This window comes from Giraffa tippelskirchi, chromosome 8 (assembly GCF_054371585.1).
Source record: "Giraffa tippelskirchi isolate mGirTip1 chromosome 8, T2T-mGirTip1v1.2.pri, whole genome shotgun sequence".
Lineage (NCBI taxonomy): Eukaryota > Metazoa > Chordata > Mammalia > Artiodactyla > Giraffidae > Giraffa > Giraffa tippelskirchi.
The window spans coordinates 87710171-87716170 of NC_137282.1; the positions used below are offsets into that span (position 1 = coordinate 87710171).

The following is a 6000-nucleotide window of genomic DNA, read 5'->3' on the forward strand; positions in this document are numbered from 1 at the left end:
GCAAGCACGATAAAGGACCAGAAGCAGAGATGAGAAAGGAAAGTAGGCAACAAACGCGCTTCTGAACTTTGGGTTTTAGTCTAAAGCCACTCCCTTCCGCATGAGGGGAAGTTCTAGTTCTTTCCCTCGCCCGCTCTCTAGTTCTCTCTCACTTCTGTTAACAGCCGCATCTTTTGAAATCCCCCTATACACTCTTACCTCCAGTGACTCCAGCCAAAGGTGCATCAGGGTTTTGTGGAGCAGGAAGCTTATGCGGGGTGCTGCTGCTGCTAAGTCGCTTCAGTCGTGTCCGACCCTGTGAGACCCCATAGACCGCAGCCCACGAGGCTCCTCTGTCCCTGGGATTCTCCAGGCAAGAATACTGGAGTGGGTTGCCATTTCCTTCTCCAATGTATGAAAGTGAAAAGTGAAAGGGAAGTCGCTCAGTCGTGTCCGACTCTTAGCGACCCCATGGGCTGCAGCCTACCTGGCTCCCCCATCCATGGGATTTTCTAGGCAAGAGTACTGGAGTGGGGTGCCATTGCCTTCTCCATATGCGGAGTGAGGGGCGTCTTTAAGAAAGACGGGGGTCGGGGTGGGGGGGAGGAATCTTAATTTTGCGAATTTTACACTTCTTGAAAGCTCAAGTCTCACTAGCTTAAAGGTAAACCTTCCCCAGACGCCAACTTATGAATGTTAAATTATCCGAATGTTCCTTTCCCTCGGCATCCTTTTCGAGGGAGGATGGAAAACGCCAAGCAGGGCGACCCGAGAAAGGAATACGTTCATTGCAAGAGCATAAAGCAGGCGGTGGCCAAGGAAGAAGGTGACTATTCCAAGCTCACGCAGAGCTTACTTTCTGCCAAAAACTGCCGCCACGAGGCGCTGCGCGTTTTTATGAAGCCTCTGCACTCCGGCTTCCCCCGGCCATCCTAGCTCAGGCCTCCAGGTGCTCTCACGCTCGCTGTCCACTAGGTGGCCCCTGGTGGCCGCAAATCCCTGGCGACTTTTGGGAAATAGCTCGGAAGCCCCCCACCCACCCCACCCCGCTTCCCACAGCACCGTCCCCCCTAGCACCCTGAGCCAGCGCCGCGACCCCAGAGGCCCCAGGCGGCGGCAACCCTCCCCCTATTCCTTCGGCGCTGCTGATGCTTCCGTGGGCCCCTGGAGGAGAGACCAGCGGCTCCGAGCTTCCGAGTGGGCTGTAAACGGAAACCGAGGGAATGGGAGCGGAAGAAGAGCTTAAGAAACCAGCGGAAGACGCTGCGCGGGGCCGCTGAGCGCGCGGGGCTCTGGGCGGCCAGGACCAAGCCCGCTCCGCCGCCCGCGCGCCCCTAGTCCTGGGCGTGGCCCACCCCGCCGCACCACTACCCCCAGCCCCCGCCCCGGGACCCAGCTGCTCTTGGCTAGAGCCCTCTGAGAGGACGAAATTTTCCGACCCTTATAGAGCTCTTAGCGTCGCACCCCACCCCCAACAGCCACCCGGAGGCTTTCTCCTCCGATTCCAGGCTGCCCACCCCGCGCCCCCAACCCCAGCCCTGCGAGCCCCGGCGCCCGCGCGCCTTCCCCGCCACCCCGGGAGAGTGGAGGATGCCATCCAGTTCCCAGTTACCAGCTGCGGAATCCGGCCTCCCCGCTGTACCCACCGAGAAGTCGTGGAGCCTGGAGGAGAGACTACAGGTCATCCTTCCGAGGCCGGAGGTGAAAGGCGTCACCCCAAAACCGAGATGCAGAGGCGAATGGAGGCGGCGGTTCAGTTCCGGCAGCTGCAGCCGCCACGAACCCGCCCGGACCCCACGCCCGCCCCTCGGCAGCGCCGGCGGGAGGCGGGGATATAGCGACACAGCCTTAGATGAAGGGTTGGACTCTGAGCTCGGTTCGCTGGCGAAAGAAACAATCCTTATTGAATGTGCCTGAGTTGTATAGAATTAAAAGACGTTTACTCCTTGGAAGGAAAGTTATGACCAACCTAGAGAGCATATTAAAAAGCAGAGACATTACTTTGCCAACAAAGGTCCGTCTAATCAAGGCTATGGTTTTTACAGTAGTCACGTATGGATGTGCGAGTTGGACTGTAAAGAAAGCTGAGCGCCGAAGAATTGATGCTTTTGAACTGTGATGTTGGAGAAGACTCTTGAGAGTCCCTTGGACTGCAAGGAGATCCAACCAGTCCATCCTAAAGGAGATCAGTCCTGAGTGTTCATTGAAAGGACTGATGTTGAAGCTGAAACTCCAATACTTGGGCCACCTGATGCGAAGGGCTGACTCCTTTGAAAAGACCCTGATGTTGGGAAAGATTGAAGGCAGGAGGAGAAGGGGACGACAGAGGATGAGATGGTTGGATGGCATCACTGACTCAATGGACATGAGTTTGGGTAAACTCCAGGAGTTGGTGATGGACAGGGAGTCCTGGCGTTCTGCAGTCCATGGGGTCGCAAAGAGTCGGAGACGACAGAGCGACTGAACTGAACCGAACTGAGTTCCTACATGTGGCATCATTCAGTCCTCACAAAGAAGAAATTAACTGTCCACGTGTATCAAGTTAGAAAACCAGCTAGGTTGGAGAGGTTAGATTAATTTACCCATTGGAGAAGGAAATGGCAACCCACTCCTGTATTCTTGCCTGGAGAATCCCAGGGATGGCGGAGCCTGGTGGGCTGCCGTCCATGGGGTGGCACAGAGTCGGACACAACTGAAGCGACTTAGCAGCAGCAGCACAGCTGGTGAGGAGCAGAGTTTAAATTTTCAGGTCTATTTCTAAAAGTTACTTGTTATGTTTAATACATATTAATTCCTGTGGTAACCGTTTTTAGTATTACAAAAATAATATGCACTCACTTTGATAAACGTGAAAAATGAAAACAGACTAAAAAATAAAAGTAAATGACCTATAATTTCAACAGGTACTAACACCACTATTAGTTGGCATTTTCATATATTTGGCTCATATGTATGCTTATTTGTGGAAATGCATGTAATACATACATACTTACAAAATTAAGCTCATTCTCTATACCTTGTATCATTAGCACTCAAAGGGTCAGTTTTGATATTTTTCTAAGAATGTTTTTATTTCAAATTTATAAGCAGCAGCAGAAAAAGTTGAGAGAGAAATCCAACATTCTTTAAAATCTTGATAAGAATAGTCAGTGAAAACTGTTCAGTAAAGTAAAGGATTAAAAGAAACATGTAATGTTAAATTGGCTTCCAGAAACCTATTTAAAAGATTTTTTGTCTAGGGATTTGTCTTTCATTAGGCAAATTGATATAGAAGAAAATAAAAACTAAAAGATTGATAATTTTTAAGTGAATGTTATCCAGTTTTATAAAAATATAATGGGGACAAGCCTTGAACTATATAAACAACATTTTGATTTTTAGTTTTCTACTTTTGATTTTTCCTATGAAAGCAACTCCAGGAATTGCAACTATTAATTGCAATATTAATAGTAAGAATGATTCCATGATGGAATGGCATAATTTCCCTCCTCAGTTCCATCAATTCTGGCATTTTTAAATCAATGTTACCTAAGATCAATGCCAACACCCCACCAAGCTGCTGCTGCTGAGTTGCTTCAGTCGTGTCCGACTCTGTGCGACCCCATGGACAACAGCCCACCAGGCTCCTCTGTCCACGGGATTCTCCAGGCAAGAATACTGGAGTGGGTTGCCATTTCCTTCTCTGACACCCTACTAAGACAGCTCACAAAAACAATGGAGTCAGTTCAAGGTGACTTCAGGGCTCTGGCTGAAAGGGGTCACCCAACTTGGGGTCATAAGACAATGCCTACTACCTAAAGCATTCCTGGAAGAAGGCCAATGATGCCTGAAGCTCTGCTTCCTTCACTGCAGAATTTCAAGCCTACATTCTGTAGGAAAAGTGTGGCTGTGACCTAGCTTCATCTCCAGGTCTAGAGAAGTATGTCTGGCTGCTGCTGCTGCTAAGTCGCTTCAGTCGTGTCCAACTCTGTGTGACCCCATAGACGGCAGCCCACCAGGCCCCCTTCCCTGGGATTCTCCAGGCAAGAACACTGGAGTGGGTTGCCATTTCCTTCTCCAATGTATGAAAGTGAAAAGTGAAAGTGAAGCTGCTCAGTCCTGTCCAACTCTTAGTGACCCCCATGGACTGCAGCCTACTCAGCCTCCTCCATCCATGGGATTTTCCAGGCAAGAGTACCAGAGTGGGTTGCCATTGCCTTTTCTGGGCTAAGAGATAAAATGAAGTTTGTTCCAGGCCTCTTAGGGTGTCAGAAATCCAAAAGGGGCAGAATAGCGGGAAACTGGGCCATCCTACATATATTTTTCAAAGTTGAGTTGACTGTAGTATGGATTGGAACAGAGTTGGGAAAACTTCAGTAGAGGACCTGGTGAAGAAAGATCATTTAGGGGCAAAACTTTTACCACCTTGGCAAGTCTGCTCTAGAATGTTCATGGTGTCTACTTCTCTTGGCATCTCTTCCAGGCAGAAATTGTCTGATTTTTTACAGAAAGTTCAGCTCACAGTCCTAGTTAGTGCTGGGGCAGGAGTGGAATTCAGGTCTTCCAAGCAGCCTTATGCTGGGAAGAAGGAGCAACCTGGTATTTGGTTCAGGCATTGAGGAGATGTAAGACAGGGGCAGATGGAAAAACACTAATCCCTCTCTCTCTCTACTTATCTACCTATTTTAATTTTCTACTTTTGAACATCCCTTTATAAAAGGAAACAGATTTTTTTTTCTAAGTGCAACTGAGCAAAATTACAAGATCCTGAGTTCTTGGATTCAAAATATCTGGGTGTCCACCTGGGGAGGTATGAACAAACTTCTTTTGAGGGTGGCAGTTGGGAATGGGGGACAGGATGGATAATATCTAAGCAAACAAACAACGTTCTGCACTGTTTCTGTAATGAATCGGTCAGAGACACTCATCTTCCAGACTGTGATCTGCAGACAGCAGCCAGACTGCAGTTGCAAATTCTGAATGACTCTGAGGTTTTAATGATGTTGGAGAATAAAGTTTCATTTTAGGCAGTGAAACGCATTTTTAAATCTCATGTCTTTACATTTTTAGATTCAATGATCTCTAGAGTGGTTAATAATAGATTTTATGAATTATCACTAGCCATGTTTAAAATATTTTCTCTATTTTCTAAAACATCTTTTCACAGACCTCAAAATAACCATAACCAATAAGAGATCAAGAGAGTCTATCTTTTCACAGCTATTGGTAGGAAACCAGAAAAGTAGAATTTATTTATTTGAATGCTGCCAATTATGAGTCAAAATTAAGTCCCTTCATTCTTGAGTGAAAGTCGCTCAGTTGTGTCCAGCTCTTTGCCACCCCTTGGACTGTACAGTCCATGGAATTCTCCAGGCCAGAATACTGGAATGGATAGCCTTTCCCTTCTCCAGGAGATCTTCCCAACCCAGGGATCGAACCCATGTCTCCTGCATTGCAGGCTGATTCTTTACCAGCAAGGCCATAAGGGAAGCTCTCAGAGAGAGGGGATCCCTTTTCTTCTGTTCACCCTCTACCTTTGTTTTTCCTCCTCTACTTTTCTCACTCTAAATCAATAAGATGTGAGGGAAGTGGTAGAAATTTCACTTTTCCATCACAAATTATGCCCTTTACCAGTAAGAAGATGTAATGAGACTCCTTCATGGAATCCTGAAAGATGGGAGAAGATTGTAGCCAAGGGAGTAGCCAGGCTCTCTCTCTCTCTCTCTATGTACATATGGAGCACACTTGGATTGAAGCTAAATGCCTCTGAATATAATTTGTAGATTTTGATTTGAAAAAAAGTTTACTACTTTAAAAGTTGTTTTATAATTATGTAAAATAATTTTTAAAATTGGAACCAAAATGAACAAAAAAGATGCTAAATGTGTAAAAGTTGGTGTCATAACCACACAAAGAGGAATTATTTCAAGTGACTTTAAAGACAGTAATTTTACAATTTCTCTCCAGTGGGATATACCTAAGCATTGAAACATGTATATTATCATATGTGAAACAGAACACCATTCCATGTTCGATGCATGA

At 46.8% G+C, this 6000-nt stretch overlaps 1 protein-coding gene across 2 annotated transcripts in view; it reads right to left on the reverse strand.

Moving 5' to 3' along the window:
- SELENOP (selenoprotein P) overlaps positions 1 to 1775 on the reverse strand; it is a 74302-nt gene extending 72527 nt beyond the window's left edge. For both annotated transcript variants that reach the window (XM_081517570.1, XM_081517568.1), the window contains exon 1: positions 1626 to 1775. The gene's annotated coding sequence lies outside the window, so the exon portion shown is untranslated. The remainder of the gene's footprint in view (positions 1 to 1625) is intronic.
- Between the last annotated feature and the right edge of the window lie 4225 nt (positions 1776 to 6000).